Source organism: Haemaphysalis longicornis, unplaced genomic scaffold (assembly GCF_048455015.1).
Source record: "Haemaphysalis longicornis isolate Haplotype H1 unplaced genomic scaffold, Haemaphysalis longicornis Haplotype H1 scaffold_9, whole genome shotgun sequence".
Lineage (NCBI taxonomy): Eukaryota > Metazoa > Arthropoda > Arachnida > Ixodida > Ixodidae > Haemaphysalis > Haemaphysalis longicornis.
Genome location: NW_027526460.1, coordinates 50295409 through 50309657, shown reverse-complemented (window position 1 = coordinate 50309657; position 14249 = coordinate 50295409). Strand labels below are relative to the sequence as shown.

Here is a 14249-nt window from a genome sequence, read left to right as displayed (position 1 = left end):
AGTCTTTCACTCCTGTAATTATCTGTCATTCCATCCTCCTTTTGGTATTCTCAGGCGAAAACCTACGATTTTTATCACATATGCCGAGAAGGTCCGTAGCATGCGGGGACAAGAAAAATTTTGAAAACGAGGTGTGTAGAGTGCCGTCCGACGACATGCGAATATTTAAAACTAGGCTAGCACCGGCCAAAGCGGTGCTAGCCTAATGTAGGGTTGTTGTGTAGAGGATCCGTCTTAGCTTCTTGATCCCAGGTTGTTTCGGTTGTTTTTTTCTTTTTTCATGTTGAAATTTAACTACCGTAAATAATTTTTATGGCTTAGGTTGGTTATGGTGTTTAAATGATTTCTTTGTGTGCGTTATATCATGTTATGTTATGTTTAGGTCAGATTGCCTAGCTTTACGTTATCTAGGATGATGTAGTGCCAGACGCGGCAATTGTGTTACAAAATGCCGGTGGACGTCGATATAGTGGAGTGATTATAATACCGTCGGACAGCACTCTAGACAGAGTTACTGGATATATAAAAGAACACTGACTCTAGACACGGCCTATCGAAAAACGTGAGGTTCAAGAAAAATGGCGCTCAGGTAGGCATACTGCGGCTAAATCCATAATGTCGGAGGTAACATGAACAAGGAACAAAAATACACGGCGAAACTCCTCTGAGAGTTATCTGAATGAACCGTAAGCATTGGCTGGTAATCTCCTGCCACTTGTTGCATTATGTTGCTGTGTTGAGTACGTATACACTGATGCCTAGAGGAGTAATTTGAGTATGCTAAGTGAAGAAGTATCACAAGGTATTTTTACGCTAATAGGATATATCTTGGATTAATATCAAGGTTGAGGAACGAGAAAACAAGAAAGAAAACCAAAAGTCACAAAGGTAAGAACACTCATGATGATAATGAAATGACGCAATGTCTCCCCTATAGCCTGCCTATATGTACAGCAGTAATTTGATCGATGCTTAGCATAAAGGTAACAAAGCACGTTCACGCTCGTAGCGTATATGTAGGTGTGTTTAACAAAATGGCGATTGGCCAAGCCCCACTCTCACTCAGAAAGAATAAAACGACCCAATTGGAAAAGGATCTGTATTCCGAGGCTCAATTTATATCTGTTCAGATCAGGGCTTTCTGCTACTGATTTATGTGCGCGGTGGTATAGGTCCCTAAATCAGCCCAACGTCTTTTTCTTCATTTCCGCCGCTTCTGGGCAGCTAGGCGGTTGATTATGGAGGAACCCATTTACCGTATGAGGCTGTCATTCTGTAGTTTGGAGCCGAAAATCTTGGTTACGTAAAAAGAGAAATTCATAACTTTATACGCGGTCGTGTTTCCGCAACAGGTCTTGAATTGATAGGCAAGCCATAACTATTGGGTAATTACGTATCTCATTGTAGCCCCGTCATTTCATTTAAAGCCACCATAGAATCTCCGAAAAATAAATTAAACCTATATTTAACCTATAAACTTAACAGGAGCACAGTCAACACTTCAGCACTGGCCAATCCCTCCATGTGGGCACATGCCAAACACTTCGAGGGCATCATCATCGTAATCATCATCATCGACGTCGTCGTCGTATTCGTCGCCATCATCATCGATCGTCATCCCGGTGATGGTATTAAACCACAATTGTACCACTCGCCACATTCTGCTGTTGGTGCTGTATATATCGCGATGGACTCTGAAGCGTCTACCCCAGCGGCAGCTGTGAGACGTGGCTGCCCACAGAAGTACGTCTCGCAATAAGATGCAAGAAAACACACACGCGAGCACACACACACACGCGCGCACACACACACACACACACACACGCACGCACGCACGCACGCACGCACGCACGCACACACACACACAAAAAAAAAAACGCACGGCGAGCTCAAGGCAAACGCCCGCTGCAGCTGAAACCACCACCGTAGCCGACCTCACCGCTACCGTTACGACCTGAAGACTATACACGCCCGACATCTATATCTCTCTCGTGCCGAAGACATTGTCGCAACAGTTGATGATACAGTCACGATAGACCTAGCATTAGACATGGATTATTGCATAGCTTGAATAAAAGTCTTAAACGTTCGCATTTCCAAACGTAAGCAGTCTTCAGTGTGACTTTTCCCCGCTTTCCACGGCCAAGCCACACAAAGAAGTATATTAACACAATGAAGGGTTGGGCGAGTTGAATTGCTACAGCGCATGTACGAAGGAGGACAGAGGAAGAAAACAGACGAAGGAAGAGGAAGCACAGCGCCCGCCACGCGCTTTTTTTCCCGTGTACTTCGTCTTTTTACGCTGTATCACTTCAAAAATCGTCCAAAAAGCTTTACCATCCCTATCTAACGAAAGTTGGAAGAAGCGCGAAAGCTTTCTCACATCAAAACTGCGTCAAAATTGTGACAAAGACTTCGCTAAAATTGCGTCCACAGACCGAAATAGCAAACGGAGAACGAACCCATGAGGATATCTCGCGCACTAAGTAAACGCATCTCTCTCTCTCTCTCTCTCTCTCTCTCTCTCTCTATATATATATATATATATATATTGAGGGAGACGTCAAAGGCAGCCGTCACCCAGAAGAGACGTCGCAGAGTCAGTCGGGACGGCGCGTTTATTCCGAGAGGCAACCGAGAATACCAGCCCGAGGAATGATGATGTGGATGGGTATGAGAAACAGATGAGGTGCGACATGGTGATGATAATTGTCTTGAGAAGCAGACGGAGTGCAAGGTGGATTGGACACGAAAGTAGCAGGCACCTTCCATGTGTCCTTGAAGCGAGCACTATCGTAGCATGCTCACACTTTCCCCCCCTCCGTGGAAGCGACCACCTGGGAGCGGTCTTTCACGAAGTGCGAGGCGTGAACGGTTTCAGTCGAGATACGTGAACGATCTCCGTGCCCCTGTAGCGGCGGTCCGTAGGGGGAGTACAGGGCGCGACGCGATAATTAACCGGGGAGGTTTCCTCCAGGATGGTGTAAGGGCCAAGAAATCGATTTAGGAATTTTTCACAGAGTCCGGGCTTGCGAATGGGCGTCCAAAGGAGGACCTTATCGCCAGGGTGGAACTGTACGGCACGATGCGTGGCGTCATAGCGAAGTTTGCGGTCGTGCTGGCAGGCTTCCGTGTTCAAGCGAGCAAGGCGACGGCAGTGATCGAGACGAGAGATAAACTGCTCGGATAACGGACTTGACGTAGGTACGGGAGCAGAAAAGAAGGTGGTGTCGAGAAGAAAAGATGGTTGGCGGCCAAAAACGAGGAAAAATGGCGAATAACCAGTGGTCTTCTGAACAGCGCTGTTGTAAGCGAATGTAACAAACGGAAGAATTGCGTCCCAGTTTGTGTGGTCGGGCCGGATATACATGGAAATCATATCGGATAGAGTACGGTGGAAGCGTTCGGTTAGTCCATTTGTTTGCGGATGGTAGGCTGACGTGGTTTTGTGCACTGTGTTGGAGGAACGAAGAACTTCTTTAACAATGTTAGACAGGAAAGTCCGGCCGCGATCACTCAAGAGGACTCTGGGGGCACCATGGCGCAAGATAATTGCGCGCAAGAAGAAGTCGGCTACCTCAGCAGCACAACCGGAACGAAGGGGAGCTGTCTCCGCGTACCTTGTGAGGTGGTCAACTGCCGTCACCACCCAGCGATATCCGTCAGTCGTGGTAGGTAAAGGGCCGTAAAGGTCGATTCCCACAGTTTCGAACGGTGCCGACGGGCAAGGCAGTGGCTGTAGGAGTCCGGCAGGAGCGGACGTCGGGCACTTGCGCTGCTGGCACGAGACGCACGACGCAATGTAGCGGGCGACACAAGTGGCAAGGCCAGGCCAAAAAAACCGGCTGCGAACACGATCGTATGTCTTATGGAAACCTAAATGGCCAGCTGTTGCATCATCGTGCAAGGCTTGAAGTATCTTTGGGCGGAGAGAGCGCGGCGCAACAGGAACCCACCGGTACCCTGAGGGGTGGTGAATGGAACGGTGAAGCACTCCGCCGAAAAGCTGAAATTGTTGAAGTTGACGGCGATAGCGGCTGTTCACGGGTGTTTTGGAGCCGATGAGCTGCTCTATAATTCCACGGCAGTAACAATCTGATTGTTGAAGGGTCGCCAAATTTGAGATATCGTCAGTTGGGATGTCGACGACAGGAGCGATGGTACGTAGTGCGCTACGTGAGGTAGTCGAAGGAGGAACGTCAGGAGGATCTAGCGGACATCGGGAAAGGGCATCTGCATCAAGGTGCTTCTTGCCGGATTTGTAAATTACGGTAAAGTCGTATTCTTGTAGTCGAATTATCCAGCGGCCGAGGCGGCCGGTCAGATTTTTCTGTGACTGCAACCAGCAGAGAGCATGATGGTCTGTTACCACTGTGAAGTGACGGCCGTAGAGGTATGGGCGGAATTTCTGAACCGCCCAAACAACAGCGAGACACTCCTGCTCGGTAATCGGGTAATTTTTCTCGGCGTGACTGAGAGAGCGGCTGGCGTAGGAAACAACCCTTTCTCTGTGTTGGTCATCCGTCTGCAAGAGAACAGCACCCAAGCCATGTCCACTGGCGTCCGTATGGAGAAGGACCGGTCGGGACTCGTCAAAGTGGCACAGTACTGGACCGGAAGTAAGGGCTTTTTTCAACGCTTGAAAGGCGTCTTCACATTCTTCAGACCACACAAAGGGTGTTCCTGAGTGCATGAGCTTGTTGAGGGGGGAAGCCAGGGTAGCGAAATTTCGGACAAAGCGACGGAAGTACGAAGCCAGACCCAGGAAGCTACGCAGATTCTTTTGATGCAATGGCTGTGGAAAGTTGACGACAGCGGCAATCTTCTCAGGGTCTGGGCGAATTCCGTCCTTGCTCACGACGTGTCCCAAAACTTTAATGCTTCGACTAGCAAAGCGGCACTTCTTAGTATTAAGTTGCAGGCCCGCATTCGCAAGGCAGGTGAGGACTTCGTCCAGTCGCTTCAGGTGCTCACGGAAACTCGAAGAAAAGACAACGATATCGTCGAGATAACAAAAGCACGATTTCCATTTGAGACCGCGAAGAACTGTATCGATCATCCGCTCGAATGTTGCAGGGGCGTTGCAAAGCCCGAATGGCAAAACATTAAACTCATACAGCCCGTCGGGGGTGGCGAACGCGGTCTTCTCTTTATCGGCCTCGTGCATGGGGATCTGCCAATACCCCGAGCGCAGATCAAGACTTGAAAAATATTCCGCTCCTTGTAAACAATCTAGGGCGTCATCAATTCGTGGCATCGGGTAGACATCTTTTCGTGTAATCTTGTTCAGTGCGCGATAATCAACGCAAAATCGCACTGATCCGTCCTTTTTCTGCACGAGAACAACCGGAGATGACCACGGACTGGTTGACGGCCGAATGATGTTCCGCTGAAGCATATCGGTGACGTTTTCGCTAATAATTTTCCTTTCTGAGGAGGACACACGGTAAGGACGGCGGTGAATAACGCGAGACCCATCGGTTTCGATGCGATGCGTTGCCACCGACGTCTGACCGAGTTTGGTGCAGTTAGCGTCAAATAAAGATTTGTGTTTGGTCAGAAGCGCCATTAACGCTTCGGTCTCAGCCGGGGAGAGGTCAGAACCCATCGTTGCGGTTAGATCACTGCCAGGAGAGCCGGAATTCACATGAGCAGGGGATGACACTGCACAGAGCGGGAAAATACAGGTGGCCTCCGAGTCAGCAACACTAGCAATTGTAGTGCGCTTACGTAGGAGCATGGGCTCACGATTGGTGTTAACGGCGATTATATCGGCAGCTCCATGTGAAAATCGCACTAGACTCGTTGCGATCACCAGGCCTTTGGCAAGAACGCGAGGAGTGGGAACGATCAGGACGTCACCATCACAAAATTGATCCGAACGAATGGAGATGACTTTCTCACAGCAGGGGTCGAGGACGTAATCCGCGCTGGCCACTAAGCGCTGCTGCGGCGCGTCAGGAACACTTGAATCGTCTGTTTCCGTCAGTTCGATGTCGGGGTGGTGACAGGAGATTACGGCGGATGCAGACGAGAGGAAGTCCCACCCTAAAATGAGATGATGGGCGCAATGCGGCAAAACCGCACACTGTATGTGATGCCGAATTCCATCTATAAAAACACGCACAGTACAATATCCGGTAGGTTCGATTGCTCCTTGATTCGCATTACATAGGGAGGGGCCTGTGTACGGGGTTTTCACTTTGCGTAGCTCCGAACAAAAATTACCATCAATGACTGAAATACTGGCTCCTGTGTCAACAAGTGCATCAACCTTTACACCTTCTACTTCGACTCTGACAGTGTTCGAGGGTCTTTCTGGAGGAGTTGTCGTTGTTCGCACTAGTGCAGTTTTCCCTCCAAAAACTGCAGAAGCTAGTTTTCCTGGTGGGTGTTAGTAGCATGGGTGGCAGGACGGAGGGGCGACAAGGAACGACGGTACGGCGAAGGCGAGCGGCGGCGTGCAGCACGATGACTCGGAGGCTCGAGTGGCCCTGGAGGCGAAGAAGGGCGACGCGGAGGGGAAACGTGTTCGATACGCCGATAGCCGTAGGGAAACCGGGAATAGTCACGTTCGAACGGGGCGTAGCCTCTCCGCTCGTCTTGCTGACGTCGACGACAGAAACGAGAAATGTGGCCCCTGATTCCACAATAGTAGCACACTGGGCCATCTCCGGGAAACCGTTGACGGCCCGGTCGCATGGAGGTGTAATAATGCGGAGAAGCAGGTGCTGCGGCAATCGCTGTCACATGGGCCTGCGGCGACGGTGGCTCAACCTGCAAGGGCGGTTTGGCCGCAATCGCGGAGTAGGACGGCGCGTAGACGGTGGCCAGGGGAGGACTCGTGGGCGAGTAGGACTGCGTGCAGACGGTGGCAAGAGGAGGACGTGCGGGTGTATATCCCGTAATGGATGTTAGCTCCTCTCTGACAATATCTCGGAGCTCAGGCGCATTGGTGTGACAATGGTCACGCGACGAGCAAGGCGAGTCGTGGTGCTGCAGTTCTTCGCGAATGATCGCGCGAATGAGACTGCGCAGGTTCGAGTCCCCATATTGATGAGAGGCCCAAGCCTCCTGGCGAAGGCGAATAGACTGTAGTTGGTCCAGCCGTTGACAAGTCTTGCGGACATCGCTAACGCTTGCAGGATTTTCCACAGCCAGAGCGTTAAAGGCAAACGGAGCGATACCTTTCAATATATGACGCACCTGGTCAGCCTCTGGCATGGTTTCATCCACTTGGCGACAAAGAGCGACGACGTCCTCGATGTATGAGGCGAATGTCTCATCAGGGCATTGAATGCGTGAGGCAAGCTTTTGTCTGGCTACTTCTGCGCGAATGGACGGCGTGCCGAAAATTTTTCGTATCTCCTGAGTAAAGCCGGTCCAGTCTGTGATAGTGTGTTCGTTGTTACGGAACCACGTCTTGGCCGCCTCGTGCAGGGAGAAGGAGACGATTCGGAGCTTGAATGCGTCATCCCACCGATTAAAGCTGCTGACCCGATTATAGCTATCCAGCCAGTCGTCGACATCCTCACCTCGACGGCCATAAAAACCTGGCGGATCGCGTTGGTGGCTGGTGATGGTAAACGCAGCAGGCACGGCAGCTGACGCTCCGGGGGGGCTGTTCCCGCTCTCGTGCTGCATCCTCAGAGGCAAGCGCCTACCGGAACGGAGCTCCAGGTGTGCGACTGGGAAAGACCGAGGACAGGACCGAGGTGCACCTCCACCACTTGAGGGAGACGTCAAAGGCAGCCGTCACCCAGAAGAGACGTCGCAGAGTCAGTCGGGACGGCGCGTTTATTCCGAGAGGCAACCGAGAATACCAGCCCGAGGAATGATGATGTGGATGGGTATGAGAAACAGATGAGGTGCGACATGGTGATGATAATTGTCTTGAGAAGCAGACGGAGTGCAAGGTGGATTGGACACGAAAGTAGCAGGCACCTTCCATGTGTCCTTGAAGCGAGCACTATCGTAGCATGCTCACAATATATATATATATATATATATATATATATATATATAATCCAGGGAGTAGTAGAACTTTGAAGATGGTAGAGAACACAAGAGAAGAAAAACTTCGAACAAGGTAAAAGCACGATTGTGGCCTACGTTTCAGCAAAGAGAACTTGCCCTGAGGAAAGCAAGTTCTCTTTGCTGAAACGTAGGCCACAATCGTGCTTTTACCTTGTTCGAAGTTTTTCTTCTCTTATATATATATATATATATATATATATATATATATATATATATATATATATATATATATATATATATATATATATATAGAAATAAGAGTTAGCAGTCAAGAAAACTTCGGAAAGCAAAGGGGAGGATGTGGTAGGTCATTGACACAGATAGAGAATTTGGAAAGAAAGAAAGTGGACAAAAAATGCCCGCCAGGTGGGATCCGAACCAACGACCTCCAGAATACCGGTCTGGTGCGATAACCACTACGCTACCGGCGGGGCGATCTTCCCCTCCACTTTCTGGGGTATTTATGTTTAGGTATTTTTTGTTTCCTGTGATTGGGGGTGTAGCCAGCGCCACTCTTTCACCACTTTCTTTCCGACTCAAAAAATTCTTCATCTCTTTCTATGACCCACCACAACCTCCCCTTTGCTTTCCGAGGTTTTCTTGACTGCCAACCCTTATTTTCTGTCTTATTTCACGGAGCCCCTCATATATATATATATATATATATATATATATATATATATATATATATAGGTTATGTAGAGATAGACACACGAAAAAAACATTAAAAAATAAAAATAAAAGTTTACTGATGTTTCAAGAACAGGACTTCGTTTCTTCAGAGTATTCTTCTTCTAATCTTCTTCCACTCTGAAGAAAGGGAGTCCTCTTCCTGAAACGTCAGTAAACTTTTATTTTTATTTTTTTTCATGTTTTTCTCGCCGATACGTGGTTTATGAGATATAGGTATATACTGTTGCACTGCTTCTTCATGATGATCAATGCCTGCATTGTCTTAAAGAGAACAGTTCCTTTTTCTCGATTTTCAAGTAACCGCTCCGTCATAATGGAAGCCTGGTTTCACGCACGAGCCGTGTGTCCAGAGATTTTATCCGAGCTTTTTGGTCGACCGAACGAAATACATTAGTTTTTTTGACAGGGCGCCATCGGTCCCACTCAGAAAGCTTTCTCTTTAAAAGTACGTACACGAAATCTTTATGTAATATTAACCAAGCGCAGTAAGAACCATTCTAAGCGAGGGCTTTGCTCAAGAGACAGGTCTGTGAAGCAAGTAGTTCTTTTTTTTTACTTTTTACTTTTCGACCTAGTAGTCGGCGGTATTTAGTCGCGTATATGCGTTTTCTAGTCACCACAGCCAGCCGTTACCTGAGCTTGCTTATGGGTGTTATATCACAGAATAAACGTGCCTAAAGCGCACAGAACTACCCGAACTTAAATAAATAACAGCCCAAACGGACCTGCAATGGTTGAAAACCACGGTGTAGAAAAATGTTCAACAGAAATAGTCGAAACCGACCTAAAAGGGGAAAACCCGCAAAAACGTACAAAAAGCAGTAGCTGAAACTGACCAAAGCAATGAAAATACCCGAGATCCCATTTATAATGCGTAAAGATGTCATAAATAGATTATATGCGTAATAACGAATGTTAACATTGAACTATGACAAACCCTTGAACATACACAAAAAAAAAAACAGCGGTAGCGGGATTCGAACCCGAGTTGGAAGCTTGCTTCGCAGGAGCGGAACTACTGCACTAGGAGAGCATTTTTTTTATTTAATGCATGAAAATTTTAGAAAACTTCAAAAGACAAGACACTTAACACACAATATAAACACTAACAGACAGCAAAGGGCACGGACATCAGTCGAACAAAGATCAAAGCTCAGGCAAGCAAACGCACGCATCCAAAAGAGGCAGCCACTCTGGTGGATCACTCTGCGCAGCATAAACGCTCCGCACCAACGCCGCCTGTTCGGCCTAGGGGGTTCCGCATGCCGATCAGTCATGCGGCACTTCCACAAGCTAAACAATCCTAGGAGAACGAAAACGTCATATGGCACCCGATTAACATCTTCAAATGGCAGGAAGCGAATGGTGTACGGGGTGATGCCAATGTCCTTTCTTAGTGTCCGCTGCAAAACGTCCCAGAAGAACACAGCGTCCCGGCACAACACAAAACAATGACCAATTGTCTCGGGTTGATTACAGAGGCGACAATTGTCCGACCAAGGAATAGACGTTCCTTGGTCGCGCAGCCATGTCTTAACTGGTAGTGTGGAAGAATGAAGCTTGAAGAAAAATGTTTTTGCATTTGGCGGGATACACATGCTCATTGCGCGTTTTTAAAACATTGCTTTTCTGGTGGCCTAAGTAAGGCTGGCGATAAACAGGCACCGGGAATAGACTGTCAATAAGAGTGTTCGTCATAGTTTTCCTTGACATGCTGAACAGATATTCCAAGGAAAACCGCGCGGTAAGAAAGTTAAATTACTCCACGACCACTTTGAGAAATCCCCATGGAGGCTTCGTATTGACGTCGCCCGTACATACAAGCAAAAAAGGCAAATGGAAACTTATGCGCTGCTGAAGTACAGTTAGTAAAAGTGGGTGGTCAACCAATTTGTAGAAGAAAAAACGAGACACAAGTTGGTGCACAAACAAATGCATGAGCCCAACACCCCTGCCTTTAAAGGAAGAAACAAGTTGTCCCTGCGCATATATGTTCCCATTGAGAACCTCACACAAATGTTGCAAAAACTCTATGTCGGGCCTGAACTTTTGCTCGCCACAGTGAAGCACTTGAAGCACATAAAGAAGTTTTGTGGCAAGGAAGACGTTACACACTCTTGCACGTGCAAACACAGAGAGGTCTCGCCCATTCCATGCCTGCGATGCGCGCTTAACTTGCGTGAGCGCTGATGACCAATGAGGCCCTGTGTTCCGTATTTGATGTAACGGCACGCCGAGGTACTGAAGTGGGGCGCTATCCAAAATAACACCAGCGAATGTGGATGGTTTCGTTCCCCATTGTCCGATCTAAAATCCCTTAGTTTTTTTCAATATTAACATCTGCTCCAGACACATCGCAGAACTGCTTAGTCACTGTAAGGACTTCCTGGGCACTCCTTTTGTCAGCGCAAAAATACACTATATCAGCTGCATAAGCAAGCACCTTAACTTCGCACGATTGTAAGCAAAACCTTTCACTCTTTGACTCTGCTGAATGCGGAGACAAATTAAGAGGCTCGAGGTATAATGCAAACAGCAATGGTGACAGGGGGCAGCCTCGTCTGACAGACGACTTGATCGCAATCGGCTTAGACAGAATACGATTGACGATAAGCTGTGTACTGCACCGATCATAGCACAGCTTGATGCCCTTATATAACACATCGCCTAAGTTCACTGCTGCCAGAAGTTCGAATAAGAAATCGTGAGAAACCCGATCAAATGCTTTTGCAAGGTCAATTTGTATTAGGGCCACCTGATCTACCGAATCGGACACGCACTCCAAGACAGAACGAGCGATATGAATATTTGTGTTAATACTCCTGCCCCGAATACCGCAAGTTTGGTGGGACCCCACTAAACTAGTGATTACAAATTGAAGGCGCCTAGATAAAATGTTTGCAAAAATTTTGTAGTCAACGTTGCAGAGGGCGATTGGTCGGTAACCCTCTACATACCTTAGTTTTTCTGCATCCGCAGTTTTGGGGATTAGTACCATGTGTACTGAATAAAAGGTTGGCGGCAATACATTATGATCATAGGCAGCCGTAAATACGTCCAAGAGAACTGGAGTAAGGATACCAGAAAACTTTTGATAGAACTCCCCACCAAGGCCATCTGGCCCCGGGGTCTTGTTAGTCTTAAGCGCGGAGATGGCATCCTTACTTCCTCCAGTGTAATAGGCCCTGACATCATCATGCACTCGTCCTCTGTAAGCCTGGGAAGTAAGTCAATGAGGGAATGGAACGTAAGTGGTTCTGAGCGATTAAATTAAGGGCCAGATGCACGTGGACATAGCTCCGAACATTCCCCTAGATGGCGCCATGCGTCGCTTGGCTGTTGACTAGGAAACGCCTATACGCGTATTGCGTAAACCATCTTCATCGTGGCAGCTGGTCCTCCTCAAGCTTTATTAGACTGTTGAAACTTTATTATCATCATCGCTGCACCGATGAGATTATCATCATCGGTGCCTGTCATCACGCGGGAGCAGCTCTCGATCGAGCTGCTTCGGAAAGTCGACTAATCGCCATCTTGTAAATAAGAGCACTACCATATCACCGGGGCGTCGGTGGTGGTGGTGGTAAAAACGTTTATTTGAGCTTTAGGGGAGAAGGAAGGGGAAGTGGTCAGCCTCCCATGTCCAGGAGGCCGCGAGCCCGCGCCGATTCCAGAGCTCGTTTCACCAGGGCGAGCTGCTGCTCCGGTGACGAGCTGGTCAGAGCGGACTCCCACTGCTCAAGGGTGGGGGAGTGAAGGGGGGTTGGGTGCTGCGGGCAGAAGAAGACTAGGTGGAAGGTGGTATTGGTCTTTTCCTCTTATTTTATATAGAATATTACCACTCCAAAAAAACAGCCCACAATATAGCGCAATGGCCTCGGTGGAGCAAGCAAAACCGGTTACTGCGATCGTCGTAAACATTTCCGTGCAGTGTTGAAACGGAAAAAGGTTAGGAAGAACATGCAGTATGAAGAAAATATCACCGCGAAATATCTGATTAATTTACACGGCGACAGGGTGTTTCGCATACGTAAAGAAACGTTTAATCCAATCAACTAAGCGTGAAATAGTACGCGGAACTTTTTTTCTTCGCGACCATATGCAGGCTTCCTTCGCCAGATGAGGTCCGCCGCCGACAGCGTTTCGGGCGTGGTTGTCTGGGATGACAGTCCCCTCTGTCCCGGTTATGCGAGATGAAGTTGACGTCCTTTGTGCGCCGCTGGAATACGGGCAGGAAGCGCTTCAGCGCTGCTTCCATCGACTCCACCGTCGACGCATTGAGTCTCGAGACTTCCGGCCATCGAGGCATCAGTCGGCGGCTCGGCGATCTGGCGGGAACGATCAGTGCAAATGTGGTCTTTGTTGCCAAGAATTCCGACTCCACCATCGACGCACTGAGTCTCGAGACTTCGCGAGGACATCGAGGCGTCAGTCGGCAGCTCGACGATCTGGCGGGCGCGATCAGTGCAAACACGGTCTTTCTTGCCAAGAATTCCCCCGACAGCCTTCCTGAACTGGTTCGCGGTGATAACCCACCGTTTCTCAGTTGCTTTCCTGGCGTGCTGAGGCGTGTAGGGCTTCCGCGCCTTCGCAAATTCACACTGAGATGGCTCATCGTCTGCTCGAGCAGCCGGCTGGACTCCAGGCGCATGGTTCGCCGCCGTCGCTCTGTCCTCCGCCATCTGCCTCGCAGACTTGGGATGCTCGAGTAACACGCTGTCGTGGCCAACAGGCACGTCGCAGGAGCGGCAGTAGTGGCGCGGAAGCTTTAACGAGCGCCGGATGTACGCCACGGACTCGTCGACCTCCTGGTGCGTCCACCATGCGCCGTCGTGTCCGCTTGCCAGCTCACCCAGCGCTGGCATGCCGGGGTGTTCGAAGCGGTACACGGCCGCGTGTGCCATGAGACGCTCCTCGCACGGAAGCTCAGAATCCACGCAACGAGCAGCGACGCTTGGGAAGCGGGCCTTGCAACACGAAGGCGAGATGCCCCTGACGGTGAAGCAACTGGCCAGCCGTAAACGGGATAATCAAGCGCCAGGCGAGGGCCGATGACTGTCGGGCTCACAGGGGACACTGGGAGCCCGCACAGGAATTTAGAAGCCTTCTGGCACAGAGCGGCACGGGCAGCCGGGTCACGCCCCAATGTTCGTTCGCGTGGCTCGTGAATTGTGCGCACGCACGCACTTCTTCGACCTTCTTCTCTTGTAACGTTCATCGTAGTTTTCTTCTTCGTAGCTCTTGTAATCGTCGTTGTAATTATTGTAGTAATGTTCATCGTAGTTCTTGTAATGTTCTCTTGTAATGTCACCCGACGCCATATTTACCCAACAGCTATCGCCATTGGCGTTATTCGGAGTGGTCCCGCACACCGATTACAACACCTGAGTGTGTTCGGTGAAATTGTACGCCGCATTATACGCGGCGGTTCTTGCTAACGTCGCCTAAGAACTACGAAACCTCTCTGAATTAAAAAAAAATACTGCAAAGGCACATTATTACTCGAGTTGATTAAGTTT

At 49.1% G+C, this 14249-nt stretch overlaps 1 protein-coding gene across 2 annotated transcripts in view; it reads right to left on the bottom strand.

Moving 5' to 3' along the window:
* LOC144153761 (uncharacterized) overlaps nt 1–14249 on the bottom strand; it is a 72632-nt gene that overhangs the window by 26412 nt on the left and 31971 nt on the right. The gene's annotated exons all lie outside the window — the stretch shown is intronic.